At 35.9% G+C, this 14744-nt stretch overlaps 1 pseudogene; it reads right to left on the bottom strand.

Annotated features, from left to right (window-relative positions):
* Positions 1-237: 237 nt before the first annotated feature.
* LOC150066632 (large ribosomal subunit protein eL43 pseudogene) lies at positions 238-2315 on the bottom strand (annotated as a pseudogene).
* Positions 2316-14744: the final 12429 nt, after the last annotated feature.

The raw sequence follows: 14744 nt of genomic DNA, 5'->3' as shown, positions 1-14744 counted from the left end.
AAGACATTGAACCTCCAAAATGAGGAAATGAGGGTAGCAGCAGACAAATTGCATCATACAAGAAGAAAGCATTGTACAAGAAGTATAACATGGTAATAAAAAGGAACCCTGAAATTCCATAGGAGTATGGCTTGAGAGAATTATTTTATCTATTTGTCTGAAAAGATATGTAGATAGGAAGAGGTTTTTCTTTATATAAATTAAGCCATTTACTGTAGTCTAGGGATAACTCAAGTGTTAGAGCTGCAGCTGGTCTTTTAATTTTTTCAGTCTTCTAATATCAGACTTGACTGTGACAGCAGAAGTGGTGTTGTCAATAGGTCCAGGCTCCACTAACCACTGTTTTCATGCAGGAAACACACTGCCAGATGCCCATAGCTCACCTCTTATGTTGGTCTTGTCACAGAAGGAGCAGATGTACTTGGCATGCTGGCAGATTTCAATTTTTTTCACCATCTTCCAGAGTGATGCACCATATCAGATGCTGTATTTACCAATGATGTTGACCTTCTTGGGGCATTTGGCCCTATTGCTGAAACTCAAGTCTAGATCCAGAGAGCAAGAAGAGTTTTTTTTCATATATTCTTTATTGTAATTAATAGAAGGGTTACATGATATTTGCCAGCTAGATGGTGCATTAATTCCCATACTTTGATACCCTTTCACATGTCTTGGTCCCCATTTCCCTCCCCCCCCACCCTCACCCCTCCCTATCCAATTTCAAATAACCAAATACAAATATATCCAATATATCAGGTAACAAAGTGAGATAATGTAACAATATGAGATAACCAAGGGACAGCAAAAGAGATGACAGATAACATCTCTGGTCATAAAAGAAATGCAAATCAAAACAATGCTAAGATTCCACCTCACTCCAGTTAGAATGGCCAGGATCAAGAAAACTAATAACAACAGATGCTGGAGGGAATGTGGCCAGGAGGGATCACTACTACACTGTTGGTGGGAGTGCAAACTCGTTCAACCACTATGGAAAGTAGTATGGCAGTTTCTCAAAAGACTAAACATAGAGCTTCCCTATGACCCAGCAATTCCACTACTTGGCATTTACCCAATCATCCAGAAACAAAGACATACTAAATCCATCAGCACAACAATGTTCATTGCAGCATTATTCACCATAGCAAAGATATGGAACCAACCTAGATGTCCCTCAGTGGATGAGTGGATCAACAAGATGTGGTATTTGTACACAATGGAATTCTATGCTGCTGTCAGAAAGAATGACATCGCCCCATTTGTTAGGAAATGGAAAGACTTAGAAAAGATCATATTAAGTTAACTAAGCCAGACTCAAAGGAACTTAGGCTCAGTGGTTTCCCTCATTTGTCATAATCAGTAGAAACCTTGGGCTCTCCTAGCAGAGATTTGCAATAGAGCAAAACCTTGATACAAAAGGCCATATAGTAGGACGCTAAATGAAAGGATCTCTAGGATTAAGAAGAGTTTTTGACTGGGACTAGGGGGATGGTAGACTGCTGTTGGGAACATAGACGAGATAATTGGCAGTCCACACCAAGTATACCAGCCTTCTGGTATACATAGAGCTGGCTGATAGGGCTGGAGAATGTAACAGGAAAGTAATTGCTGAAGTGATGAGTTTATCAAGAACCTTTCCAGTAAAGTTATCATAGTGATGAAATACAGAGATATCTGTGGGCCATAAGTCACAAATTCTAAACATTAGCTGGTTGAAAATGAAAGCTTGTTGTAGTTAAAAGGTTAATAGTGTATAAGGAATCAGCTAAGATAATTCTTAGCTGATGCTACCATTAACATTTCCATCAATTAAAGATCTTTATCATTAGCAATGTATGTCAGCCTTTTAAAACAACTTATCACATGGAATCGCAGATAACTTTTTTTCAGGAAAAAAATGAGATAATTTGTTAGAAGAACATAACAAATTATATTGAGTTGACATCACTCAATTACAGCTACATTACTGAATTACACCTGTTCCTCCCAGAGCTAGGGGAATTTATTAGCACAGGCTCCATTAGGGCTAATGTGAAATACAGTTCCAAAGCTCTTTAAATCTGTAAGAAGTATTTTTCCTGTTGGTACTGTACTAAAGGCTTAACAAGGCGAGTCACAAGGACTTTATTGCTTACAGGGTTTGCGGAGGCTTCCCTATTGTTTATTCTCATAGGCTACGGTGGTCTGAAAGTCTGTTGAAATATGCTTTTCTAACCTTTCAAAGAATATGTATGCTCCTTAGTCAGAGAGACACAAAGAGCCTGCTCCTTTCCCAGGTCTTGCTTACCTGCAGTTTGGTTTTCATTACCAGCCATTATACCTCGTGCTCACAACCACCTCTGCTTATTGATTTGGGACCTGTGCCAGTTTCTAATTGTTTCCTCCAAATTGAGTTTGCTCTGGATTGCTGACTCTTGTCTAGTAATTTCTCTCCTCTATATTATATCTTTCCTTGCTCTCCCTGATTAATTTCCTGAGTAGCTAGAATAGCCACACGTTTGACTCATCAAACTCCTACTAAGACCACTTGAGGTATTGACATGAAATCCCCTTTTAGAACTTGGAACTTTGGAGCATATTGAGAACAATTCCAAGAAGCATGAGCTTCTTCACCCATCTTTTCCAGGGTGTATTTTTTTTTTCTGTCTGACTTTACTGTGGGTGTCACTTTTGTTATTTAACTGATAACTTCTCAAGAGGCTTAGTAGTTTGAAGTATTCTATGTGCCACCTTCTATTGGAAATCTCTTAAATACTTATTTTTCAGTTTCTCAGGAGCTACTTACCTTTCAGGATGAGTTTTAAAGACTCTTTCCCAGCTGAGTGTGGGAAGATGAGCACCTGGTACTTTGGTCGTCTTGTTTTTCTTCACCATTATTTAGTGTTCCTCTTTGGTGATGGAATGGATTTCATAGTTTTACATTTTCTTTTAACATTTATCAAAATACCATAGCAGTAGTATTATGGAACAGAAAAATTTTGAAAGTGTTCTCTATTTTCATATTGGTGTTCTCTACAATATAAAAAGATAATAATCACTTAATTAAAAATAATGTAACAGATTCTAAAAGAATAGTTTCTCAATAGATGAGAAGCCTCAGAATATTATTATAAGTAGTGTTCATTCTATGCACATGTGGAACAGCTTAATGTTAACACTATTCCAAGGGCTGTGCTTGTGCTAGCACGATTGTGTAACAAAGCACAGATAAAGAATTTATTTATAATGTTACAGAGTAATCTTGTCTGTTGAATCTAATAGCAAATTTGGATTTTGGATTTGAATGCTTTTATTTTTTAGCAAATATTTTAGTGACTCAGTTCATCATATTTCACAGATATCTATCTGTGGCAGATTGCTGGGCAAGAGATGCCCTGATCCTTCCTTATAGATCATTTGTTCACCACTGATATGTTTAAGGTGAAAAGATAAACCCAAAATTGTTCTTTCATGCCTGTGAGTCTGAGTCCTGGTGTCAGTTACCAACTTCAACCTTTTTCTCCTGGAAATGTGAGAGGAGGTGGTATATACTTACAGGATTCCTGCTAGGACTTACTGAGATATTAAATAGATTTAGCTTGCAGAAGGACTACTTTGTCAGAATTCAGCCACCTTAGGCAACACTAGGAAGACTTTAAGTGTAGTCCTTGGTAGGTAACTAAATCTTATAACTGATGTTTACCATGATTAATTATTAGTAGTTTTTATATGCTTTACCTTCTTATGGGTACTCAGAAATAAACACAATGATATCTTCATTTAGGCATTATTTATACAGCATGATAGGATTTGAAGAAAAACTACATATTAGGCTCCAACAGAAGTTTTTTCTTTGAAGGTTGCAACCTTAGCAGTTTTCCCAAGCTTGTGTCTTCTGATGGTGTATGGAAATTACTAGACCATGTTTATAGAGAGCATCTTCATAGAGCAGATGGGCTTTCTCACTTATCATTAGATGCAGTGTAACTTTTGCCCTGCCTCATGAATTTTGACTTTACTTTGGAAAAAGGATCACACATAACTCTTGATAAATTTTCTCAGATTAGCTTCCAGAACTTTGTACAGAAGGGCTTTAAACTTCACCCACCCCTTTGCATGTGTTATATTTCTTTTTTACTTAAAATTTGCATATTTATTATGCATGAACAAACATCCATCAAAAATATTTGAGGTCCTATCATTTGCCAAAAATGGAGCTTCTAGAAAAATGGGAAACACTAAAGCTCTAAAAGTAACCCAAGTAAATGAGAATCCAGTTCCTGTGGAACCAAAACAAGAGGGTATCACATGGCCTTTCATCAGCATTTTCAGCAACATTTCTGTTACCATCATAATTTCCCCTCCGGATTATTTTCTCATAGATGCTTTTATAGTGCTTTTTCACATGTTAATCTCTGAATTTGGAATATAGTGAAACTGATGACCACATATTACTTCCCTAGTTAGGAAACAGTTAAGTAGCACTCATAAGAAACTGTTGAGACCTGCTTATACATAAGCCTTGGAATTTCAGTGTCCCAATAGCCATGTTCTTGATGACTCAGAGAATGCCCATGAATAGGCTTCAGTGATAAGCCCAGTTTCTTACCAGTGGAGTAGATAAATCAAGTCACTCAATGTCTGATTCTAAGCTGGTGCCTACAAAAATTTATTTTTGAAAAGTTTCAGAAATACTCAAAAGTAATATAACTAATAGCACAGTGTTCACCCATGTCTGAAAATCAAGAGACCAAGAGGAATGAGACACAGGTGGCTCATGCCTATAATGATAGCTACTTAGGAGGCTAAGATCGGAAGATTGTGGCTCAAAGCTAGCCTTGGCAGCAAAGTGAGTAAGATTCTTATCTGAAACTAACCACCAGAAAATCAGAACTGATGCTGTGTCTCAAAGTCCTGAAGTGCAAAAAGACACAAAGTTGCAGGAATAGCATCCAGCCTTGAGTGTAAGCCCCACGACTAACAATACAAAAGAGGGACCAAGAGGAATGATGGCTTACATAGATGAAAAAGTTTGCAAGGATAAATCATAAGCAGCTCTTGCTATTTTACCATTGGATTTTAGGGATGACGATTGAATGGGAATAGGTTAACCATGGGACAATCGTTCTGGCAGTATAAAATAAAATTCATGCATAAATAAATAGCAGACAGAAGCAAGGGATACTACATACACCTCTATTATCTCTGGCACGTGGACCATATGAAAGCTCCTTAATTTTTTGTAAACTGTCTAATCTAGTTAAAGGCAAATAATTAGAAAACTATTTTGCCTCAACTCAAACAGATGAAGATATTACGTTTAGAAAACTTTTTAAAAAAGCAGTGGCAGTTTCTTTATTGATATGCTGTTTAACAAAGGATATAGTATAGTCTAGTTTATAAAAAGAAGGTGTTTTTGACTATAAGGCTTAATAAAACTTAATAATTTTGAATGGGTAAAAATTGGATGCCTGTTAACTTAGCTCTTTTCCTTAAATTGCTCTTTGTGAAAACTAGGGCTTGCACTGACTTTCCTGGTCTTAGTGAATACGTCTAGTTCCACATTTCAAAAATCCAGAAAGGCAATTGTTTATCTGTCTTTTTGAGGAGTGACTTACTTAGATTATGTGCTATAGTTAGGTTTGATGCTGGTAAAATCATTATATCTCTGATCTTGGCAAAGTGTTGTGTGTTTCCTTATAATTCAACAAGTGCTTTCAATTACACATAATAATCTGACATTTTCATTTGATTCTTCTGAGAAGATTTTATTCCAAAGAAGAAAGCTGCCTTTCCTTTAACATTATTACTCCTTCTGGTGCTGATTCCAAAGTAGTGTCATTGAAAAGGGCTTAGACACTTAGAGATACTTCTTCACAATTTACAAATTTTTTTTCTAATAAAAAACACCCAGTGAATTGTTTACCAATATTTACTATCCTCAGGAATTTATTTCCTTTGCTACAAAATGATGTTGCTTGACCCTAGCTGAAGAACATGAGCTTCCAAAAGAATCTTTCAAGTCTGTTGTAATTCTCTAAGGATGTAGTAGCCCAGGTTTTCGTAAAAGTTTAAGATCTTACTACTTAGGTGTATCTCCCAATACATTCAGACAAGGTCTGTACATATATCCTTGACATCTCCTAATCTAGAAATATACTGCTTCATTCCAGATGTAAACTTGTTACAGAAACAAGGACCGTTATCTTATATAGGAGTTTATGTTGTCTACTTTCTGGTTGTGTTATTTCTTTTCCATTCATCTTATTTCATACAATAGGAATTTTCTGTAGGTTTGAGTGATTCAGTGAAATGTTCTTTGTATTGCTTTCCTCAGGGGGCACCTCTGTTTGGAATATTCTCATTGGTGATGTGAAGATTGATTAGTAGGTGTGACAGATTACAACTTGACTTCCATTCTCAAGTTCAGTATTCATTGCTCATGAAATGGGTTCTTTTACTGATGATTGCTACTGCAAATTGATAAAGTATTCACCAAAATTATGATTCCCAACAGTTATTTCTTTTCTATTTATTACTTAGATTTATTTTCTCTAAAGAATGTTTTCATCTAAATAATGCTAGTTAAAATTCATTTTTTCTTCCTTTATATTTATCTTAACTAAAAGCTTAGCATGCAAGTTGAATATATTTAATATACTTGTAATAAATATGTAATTATTAAACACTCATGCATTATCTCATATCATCTAGTATTGCCTGAGTAGTAGATGTAATTTCTTTTCTGTTTTACAGATATAGAATCTGAGACATAGTGAGGCCACACACATTCTCCTAGTAATCTGACAGCAAAGTTGAGCTTAGTCATTTCAAATGCATGGCATTTGTCTAGTCTGCCAAATTTTCTGTAAAAATGCAGATTGATCTTTGAGCTGGAACCACAAAAGTGATTTTTATAATTGCAAACTAGTGAAGAAGTACAGAACTATCCAGTGATTTGTGTTTTGTCTTTTAGCTAGTGCTACTTCTGTGTCCACTGTGATTTATTGTGCTTACAGGTTTAAATCAATAATCAGAGTGTATTAGAACCTAGGTTGACCTAATAAACTTCTCAAACCACCCCAAAAGAGCTTCCCGATGAAGGAACTTAAAGGTTTCTCTTGTCTTTATTATTCTTCATCACTTAAAATTCATCTTTAAAAGATAATAGGAACCAGTGGTGTTACTTTTAGAAAGGAAAAGTCATTACATAACATCTTAGTCCAGACAGAAGTCATATATTTGAGAATAAATTATTGCCTCTGGATCATACAAAGAATTTCTGAAGTACTCATGAGGAGTCTCTGAACCACGATTCAAATATTTGTTTTGCAACTTTAAATTTTATGTAATGTCTCTGACCATTTCATTTGCTGTATTTCTCCATTTAATGTATAAATTTTGTGAACCAACAAATCTGTTTCTTTAATAGCTGCACAATTTCATATTTCTATGAGCAATGATGGTGATTTTCATTTTTGTCTATTTTCTTTGCAATACCTGTTCTTGCCATTAAGTAAATCATAGCCATCTTAATAGTTAGGAAAGAATTTATCAATATCCCTATTGTGTAATAATGGTTACCATCTTTTCATGTACTTATTAGCTATTCATTTATCTTATCTGGAGTAAGATATCTGAACTCTTGACATCCTTTGTTGACTATTCCTGCTGATTTCTTTTTTTCATATATTTTTATTGTAATTAATAGAAGGGATACATTATATTCACCAGATAGAAGGTGCATTAATCACATAGATTGATACCCTTTCTCATGTCTTGGTCCCCATTTCCCTCCCACCATGCCCACTACTATTCTTGTTTTCCCCCATTCCCTATCAAATTTCAAATATCCAAATACAAATATATCCAATATATCAGATAACAAAGTGAGATACTGTAACAATATAAGATGAACAAGGGAAAGCAAAAGACATGAGATATAACATAGCCCATTAAGGACAACAATCACTCATTATATGACTTTTGTTTCTATATCCTAGAGGTTCTTTCATTTAGCATCATACTGTATGGCCTTATGTATCTAGGTTTTGCTCTATTGCAAATCTCTGCTATGAGAGCCCAAGGTTTCTACTGATTATGACAAATGAGGGAAACCATGGAGCCTATCTTCGTTTGAGTCTGGCTTACTTCACTTAATATGATTTTTTTCTAAGTCTTTCCATTTCCTAACAAATGGGGCAATGTCATTCTTTCTGACAGCAGCATAGAATTCCATTCTGTACAAATACCACAACTTGTTGATCCACTAATCAACTGAGAGACGTCTGGGTTAGTTCCATATCTTTGCTATGGTAAATAGTGCTGCAATGAACATCATTGTGCTAGTGGATTTAATATGTCCTTGTTTCTGGACAATTGGGTAAATGCCTAGTAGTAGAATTGCTGAGTCATAGGGGAGCTCTGTGTTTAGTCTTTTTAGGAACTGCCATACTGCTTTCTATAGTGGTTGAACGAGTTTGCACTCCCACCAACAGTGATCCCTCCTGGCCACATCCCCTCCAGCATCTGTTGTTATTAGTTTTCTTGATCTTGGCCATTCTAGCTGGAGTGAGGTGGAATCTTAGAGTCGTTTTGATTTACATTTCTTTTATGATCACAAATGTTGAGCATTTCTTCATGTGTCTATAGGCCATTTTTGTTTCTTCTTCAGAGAAGACTCTCTTTAAGTCATTGGCCCATCTTTTGATGGGATGGTTGTTACTTTGGAGATTATTTTGGATTGATTCAATTTTTTGAGTTGTTGATATATTTTAGATATGAGGCCTTTGTCTGTTGTATGGTTGGTGAAGATCTTCTCCCACTCTGTAGGCTTCCTAATTAATTTAACCCTCAAAAATGAACTGCCTTCCTCTATGCCAACAGTGAGATGAGTGAGGCAACAATCAGGAAAGCAACTCCTTTTGCAATAGCCTCAAAGAAAATAAAGTACCTAGGAATTAGCTTAGCTAAGAATGTAAAGGACCTTTTTGACGAAAACTTTAAAACCCTGAAAAAGGACATTAAAGCAGAACTGAGGAAATGGAAAAACCTCCCATGCTCCTGGATTGGAAGAAACAACATCGTGAAAATGACAATCTTGCCAAGGGCTATCTACAAATTCAACGCAATACCCATCAACATCCCAATGTCATTCTTTAAAGAAATAGAACAGGCAATCCAAAATTTCATATGGAATAGTAAAAGACCCCGTACAGCAAATACACTTCTTAGCAGAAAGAACAGCACAGGAGGAATTTCAATTCCAAACTTTAAACTCTATTACAGAGCTATAATTATCAAAACAGCTTTGTACTGGCATAAGAACAGGCCTGATGACCAATGGAATAGAACTGAAGACCCAGATATTAATCCACAGACCTATGGCCTCCTAATATTTGACAAGGGAGCCAAAAAATATAGAATGGAAGAAAGACAGCCTCTTCAACAAGTTGTGCTGGCAGAACTGGTTAAGCACCTGCAGAAAACTAAAGTTGGATCCTTCTTTGTCACCCTGCACTAGAATTAACTCCAGATAGATCTGGAGGTAAAAGGTGACACACTGAAAACTTTACAAGAAGGAATAGGAGATACACTAGGCCTCCTTGGCACAGGTCAAAACTTTCTTAATAAGGACCAAGAATCACAACAAATCAGAGAAAGGCTGGATAAGTGGGACTGCATTAAGCTGCAGAGCTTTTGTATGGCAAAGGACATAGCTAGTAAATTAATTCCTGTTGATTTCTAAGTAAACATTTTATATTCTGTGTACTAGACCCTTACTAGAACTATGATTTGCAGATGTGTTCTCCCATTCTCTAGATTGTCTTCACTTTTTGAAAATTCCCTTTGACATACAATTTTTTTTATTCTTATGGGGTACAGTTTTCTTTTGTTGCTCAAAATTTCAGTGTCTTATATAAGAATCAACAGTTAAATACAAGAATCATCATTTTACTCTGGTGCTTTTTTTTTTTTGCCAGTCCTGAGCTTGGGATCTGGGCCTGAGCACTCTCCCTGGATTTTCTCAAGGTTAGGGCTCTACCACTTGAGCCACAACACCACTTCTGGCTTTTTGCTACATATGTGGTACCGAGGAATTGAACCCGGATCTTTGTGCATGCTAGACAAGTACTCTACCACTAGGCCAAACTCCCGGCTTCTACTCTTGTGCTTTTTTAAGAGTTTTATTTCTTAGCTGGTCCAATTTTGAGTGATTTTTTTGTTGCATGCTTTTAGGTATGGATCTAACTTCATTTTTTTATGTGTGGTTATTCACTTATCTATGTTCTATTTGTTATTGGAACTATTCTCTTTCCATTAAATGAACTTGGTTCCCTCATTGAAAATCAGTGTTATTTATGAGTTTTTATATTAAACATGAAACTTCAATCGTTGTTTACCTCGTGGAATTTTCTTAGTGCAACAATACCAAGTAGCAAACACAAATGTCCATCAGTATTAAAGCCTATACCTTTTTTGTGTGAAGTTCTCATGTATACAAATTTTCTTTTGCTGATTTTTCAGTAATAGTTATCTATAGAAATTTCAGGTGAGTTTTATGAGTTTGGAGAAACTACTGAGTATTGATCTGTGAGTATGGTATATAAAAAACAAACTATAAGGTTAAATGAGAGGAGAACTTTTGTACAGTGTCTCTCTGAGCAATTTATGTGAGCCAGGAGCTTCTTTATATATCAGGCCAACAAATTAACATATGGAATATAAAAACATGCTAGTTCTGTTATACATTTTTTCATATCCATATTAAAATAGGAACAAATAATATTAAAGGAACAATAATGTTAAGTTTAATTTTAATAATATATTCTTATTTAAATACAAAACTATTTTTCATACTATAATATTAAATGTAAAACGTCATCGAGGAGACATTTTATATATTTTTTTCATACTAAGTCTTTGAATTCTAATGGGCATTTTATATCAACAGCATATCTCAATTTGACTAACCTCATTTAATAAACCATATAATAGAGATGAACACCTTTTTATTTTATTATTTTTTCTTTCTTTTTTATTGTATTTTATTGTGAGGGTAATGCATAGAGGAGTTACAGTTATATTCATCAGGTAGTGAATACATTACTTCTTAAACATTGATACCCTTCTTATGTTTTTCTCCTTTTTTAAAGATACAATAAAATAGTAAATGAATATTTTCATTTGTATGGGCCATGAAGTCTGCAGAAACTATTCTATTTTTGTTTCAAAAGATACCAGAGTCAAAATATACACAAATAATGATGGCTGTGTTTTGAGAAAATTTTATTGACAAAAATAAGTAACAGAGAATATAGGATAGTCAACTTTTTTTTTTTTGCCAGTCTTGGGCTTGAGCTCAGGGCCTGAGCACTGTCCTTGGACTTTCTCAAGGTTATAGCTCTACCACTTGAGCCTCAGCACCACTTCTGGCTTTTTTTTTTTTATATGTGGTACTAAGGAATCGAACCCGGGTCTTCATGCATGCTAGGCAAGCACTTTAACCACTAGGCCAAACTCCCTGCCAGGATAGTCAACTTTTTATGTGTCACCTTGAATAGGTTTAAAGGATGCCTATTATTACTTTTTTTTAATTTTTTTTAATTTTTTTTCTTGTAATTAGTAAAAGGGTTACATGATATTTGCCAGATAGAAGGTGCATTAATTCACATACTTTGATACCCTTTCACATGTCTTGGTACCCGTTTCCCTCCCCCTCACACCCCCCACCCGTCTTGGTTTTCCCCCCTTCCCTATCAAATTTCAAATATCCAAATACAAATAAATTCAATATATCAGATAACAAAGTGAGATACTATACCAATATGAGATAACCAAGGGACAGCAAAGGAGATGAGAGACAACATAGTACATTAACGACAACAATCATTCATTATATGGCTTTTGTTTCAGTATCCTGGAGGTCCTTTCAATTAGCTTCACATTATATGTCCTTATGTATCAAGATTTTGCTCTATTGCAAATCTCTGCTAGTAGAGCCCAAGGTTTCTACTGATTATGACAAATGAGGGAAACCATTGAGCCTAAGTTCCTTTGAGTCTGGCTTACTTCACTTAATATGATTTTTTCTAAGTCTTTCCATTTCCTAACAAATGGGGCGATTTCATTCTTTCTGACAGCAGCATAGAATTCCATTGTGTACAAATACCACAACTTGTTGATCCACTCATCAACTGAGGGACATCTAGGTTGGTTCCATATCTTTGCTATGATGAATAGTGCTGCAATGAACATTGTTGTGCTAGTGGATTTAATATGTCCTTGTTTCTGGATGGTTGGGTAAATGCCAAGTAGTGGAATTGCTGGGTCATAGGGGAGTTCTATGTTTAGCCTTTTGAGGCACTGCCACACTGCTTTCCATAGTGGTTGAATGAGTTTGCACTCCCACCAACAGTGTAGTAGTGATCCCTCCTGGCCACATCCCCTACAGCATCTGTTGTCATTCGTTTTCCTGATCCTGGCCATTCTAGCTGGAGTGAGGTGGAATCTTAGAGTTGTTTTGATTTGCATTTCTTTTATGACCAGAGATGTTGAGCATTTCTTCATGTGTCTATAGGCCATTTTTGTTTCTTCTTCAGAGAAGACTCTCTTTAAGTCTTTGGTCCATTTTTTAATGGGATGGTTGTTACTTTGGAGGTTAGTTTTGGAGTGATTCAATTTTTTGAGTTGTTGATATATTTTAGATATGAGGCCTTTGTCCGTTGTTTGGTTGGTGAAGATCTTCTCCCACTCTGTAGGCTTCCTGATTAGTTTACAAGCTATGTCCTTTGCCATACAAAAGCTCTATAGTTTAATGCAGTCCCACTTATCCAGCCTTTCTCTGATTTGTTGTGATTCTTGGTCCTTATTAAGAAAGTTTCAACCTGTGCCAAGGAGGCCTAGTGTATCTCCTATTCCTTCCTGTAGAGTTTTCAGTGTGTCAGCTTTTACCTCCAGGTCTTTGATCCATTTGGAGTTAATTCTAGTGCAAGATGACAAAGAAGGATCCAGCTTTAGTTTTCTGCAGGTGCTTAACCAGTTCTGCCAGCACAACTTGTTGAAGAGACTGTCCTTCTTCCATTCTATTTTTTCGCTCCCTTGTCAAAGATTAGGTGGCCGTAGGTCTGTGGATTAATATCTGGGTCCTCAGTTCTATTCCATTGGTCTTCAGGCCTGTTCCTGTGCCAGTACCAAGCTGTTTTGAGAATTATAGCTCTGTAATAGAGTCTAAAGTTTGGAATTGAAATTCCTCCAGCGCTGTTCTTTCTGCTAAGAAGTGTTTTTGCTATACGGGGTCTTTTATTATTCCATATGAAATTTTGGATTGCCTCTTCTATTTCTTTAAAGAATGACATTGGGATGTTGATGGGTATTGCATTGAATTTGTAGATAGCTCTTGGCAAGATTGTCATTTTCACAATGTTGATTCTTCCAATCCAGGAGCATGGGAGGTTTTTCCATTTCCTTAGTTCTGCTTTAATTTCCTTTTTTAGGGTTTTAAAGTTTTCATCAAAAAGGTCCTTTACATTCTTAGTTAACTAATTCCTAGGTACTTTATTTTCTTTGAGGCTATTGTGAAAGGAGTTTCTTTCCTGATTATTGCCTCGTTCCTCTCACTGTTGGCGTAAAGGAAGGCAGTTGATTTTTGAGGGTTAATTTTATAGCCTGCTACTCTTCCAAAGTTTTGAATCAGCTCAAGGAGCTTGGGAGTAGAGTCTATAGGATTCTTTAAATACAGAATCATGTCATCTGCAAAGTGGGATAGTTTTATTTCCTCTTTCCCTACTTGGATCCCCTTTATGCTTGCTTCTTGCCTTATTGCACTGGCTAGGAATTCTAGTACTATGTTAAAGAGTAATGGAGAGAGTGGGAGGATGCCTATTATTTTTTAAGTGTGTCATTAAGTACATTTGTGGAACTGGTTACAATTTGCATCTGTGGGCTGTGTAAAGGACCACCCTATCGGTGGCTCCTTGGGTTCACAGGTCTTTGGGCATGGATTGAATGTTCATTGCAGCCATTCCGGGGCCTCCATCAGGTAGATGATACATTGTAGGATTTCTCAGACTATCAAAATGTGTGGATTAATCCTTCTTAAGAAGTCTTTTTTAATATATCTCTATTTATCCTGGTGGTTCTGTTGTTTCTCTAACTGAAATGCCATATTTAACATGCATATGGTAGTTTCTTGGTCCCTCTTCTAGGCAGTCTTTTTTGAGCCCTGACTGAAACAGAGACTGTCTTTTTTATTTGATTATTAGGCCCAGTAGTCCCTTTGCTCTCTTCACATTTTTAATCTGTCCAGCCTTTAGGAATGGATTTTCTCTGTTCCTTCATTTTGTTGGAATAGCAAGGAGTTAGGATTAGAAGAAAAGCTTTACCTCATGGGGATAACTCCCAACGGTAAGTGAGAAAAAGTAGAAGACGATGTCACATGCTCTGACTTCAAGGAGAATAATACAAAATTGACTATATACATACATTGATTGATCTGTTTTTTTCCCCTAAAGATCCATCCCTCATCTTATGTATTCTGTTCTTTATTCTTTAAATCAGTCTTTTGAGTCTTTTTGTATCCCCTAAAGACCTTATGAGTTTTGCTAGTTCTAGAAAACTGTTCTAAGAGGAAGCCAATTAGTTGGTTAAAATGTAATCTCTAATATTCATGTGGATAGTGTATTTGTGTCATGTAAACTTGTCTGTTTTGTTATATCCTATTGTAGGTCTTCAGTATGCATTTGTGGAATGAATGAGTAAATAAG

The sequence above is a fragment of the Megascapheus bottae genome, chromosome 2, assembly GCF_031878675.1.
Source record: "Megascapheus bottae isolate mThoBot1 chromosome 2, mThoBot2.hap1, whole genome shotgun sequence".
Classification (NCBI taxonomy): Eukaryota; Metazoa; Chordata; class Mammalia; order Rodentia; family Geomyidae; genus Megascapheus; species Megascapheus bottae.
This window is presented reverse-complemented; position numbering and strand designations above follow the sequence as displayed.